Here is a 2,158-nt window from a genome sequence, read left to right as displayed (position 1 = left end):
GAAGGCAGCTAGTCATCACTACCCTCCGCCAACTATTTACCCAACCAATAGTGAGATTGACCGTCACATTATAACGTCCCCACGCCTGAAAGGGCGAGCACGTTTGGTGGGACGACCTCCCTAACCACCTGGCTGTGCAGGGCCAACGTGCGTCTTCAGAATGTATCGATTATTATTATCGTTTCATTATTGTTCTAATATTATAGTAACTATACTAACATTTAACATATATTCCTTTTATATGAGATATAAAAATGAATAGAACAAAATGTTTTAAGATTAGCTAAAAAACACACAGAAGGAAAATAGAAGCTGCTTATAAACCATAATAAGTGGATAGGATACCAAGTTTATTAGTAGTGTTAAAAGCAAATTGCAAGATTGTGTGATACCCCCAGAGTACGCAAGTGTTAAACTGAAAGTAATAGTGTCAAGTGTATTGGTATGATGTGTTTTTTAAATGGAGGTTTATTTATATATATCACCCACTTCTCTGTTCATTTTTGGATTTTGTTTTCGTTAATGAATATAGCTTCCATATATATTCTCTCTCTTTAAAATATTTGGTTCTTTGTAAGATAGAAACTTTAAATGGGTATTGATTTTCTGTGTTTGTATAAGAAGTGTTCTTGGGAGCTGGAAGGGACATCCTTGATGGGCTAATAAGCTCCTTTTTGTCCCTTTAAAATTTTATGAATCTTTTTTAAGGATTCATAAACTAGAAAATCAGATACGCTTGCCACGCTAACTGTTCAATTCTTTCCCAAATTGCCAATAATTCTTTCTGACTGTGGTCTTAATTGGACCACTAGAACCTGTATTTGACTATGCGACACATTAAAAAGAAGACATATCATTGCCAAAGATATATAGAGAGAAGAAGAAGCCCTCCTGGAAGTGTTGTACAGAGTAGGCTTTCCAAACGAAGTCTTGAGTGACAGAGGGGCCCAGTTTACCATAGAACTGATGCAAGAGGTGTGCTGGCTCATCAGCACTAGGCAGCTCTTCACGGTCCTTACCACTCCATACAACCCTAAGATGTAATGGAATTTGAGAGAGGCAACATAGTCTTAAAATGAATGCTGAATAAGATGTACCAGGAGGGGCCATGTGACTGGGACAGGTACTTGCAGGCAGTATTGTTTTCTTACCATGAAGTCCCACAATAAGTACAGGATTTTCACCTTTCAAGTTACTATACGGAAGAACCGTATGAGGTCTGATGCCATATTGAATGAACTATGGACAGATGAAAAAAGAAGTGAGGAACACATACCAGTATGTGTGTAACCTCAGAAATCAACTGGAGGAGACCTGTCAACTTGTTCGATAAAGTCTGTATGCAGTTCAAGGCAGTCAGAAGCACTTTATGCCAAGAAGGCCAAGAATTGACGTTTGAAGGTCGGACAGAAGGTCTTGGTTCTGCTACCCACAGATAATAAGAAACTCACCCTGCAGTGGAAAGGACCTTTTGAAGTGCAGGAAGTGGTCAACAGAATGGACTATAAGTTGAAGGTGGATAGGAAGAACAAGATCTACCACACCAACCTGTTGAATAGGGAAGAATACCTAACAGGTACATATATTGAAGCACAGATGGTCATTGTATGTGTGGCTGTTATAGACACAGGACTAGGAGATGGTTACTTTATCATAGAAGATAAAAACCTACTAGACCTAATACCCTTGGGTGGAGATGAGACATACAAATATGTCAACATCAGTGAAGAACTCACTGGAAAGCAGAAGAAATAGTTAAAAGATCTACTGTGCCAGTATGCAGATGTCTTCACAGATACACCAGATAATACATACCTCGTGCAACAGAAGATTGAGACAACAACCAGGGATCCAGTCAAGGTGATGCCCTACCAAATGTCTTATGTAATGAGAGACCTGATCGAGCAAGAAGTCGAGGCAATGTTAGAAGTTGGAATCATTGAGCCTTCAAATTCAGCCTACTGTTCACCAGTGGTAATTGTGAAGAAGAAGGATGGCTCAAACCACTTCTACATAGATGTCTGAAAACTGAACTTTGTAACAGTTTGACTCTGAACCTATGAGCCACTTAGAGGCTATCACAGCGAAACTATACACCTGGAAAAAAGTTAAGCACCCCCAAATATTTTTCAGGATTGCTTATTGAAAATAAGGTTTA

This window comes from Limulus polyphemus, unplaced genomic scaffold (genome assembly GCF_000517525.1).
Source record: "Limulus polyphemus unplaced genomic scaffold, Limulus_polyphemus-2.1.2 Scaffold6812, whole genome shotgun sequence".
Classification (NCBI taxonomy): domain Eukaryota; kingdom Metazoa; phylum Arthropoda; class Merostomata; order Xiphosura; family Limulidae; genus Limulus; species Limulus polyphemus.
This window is presented reverse-complemented; position numbering follows the sequence as displayed.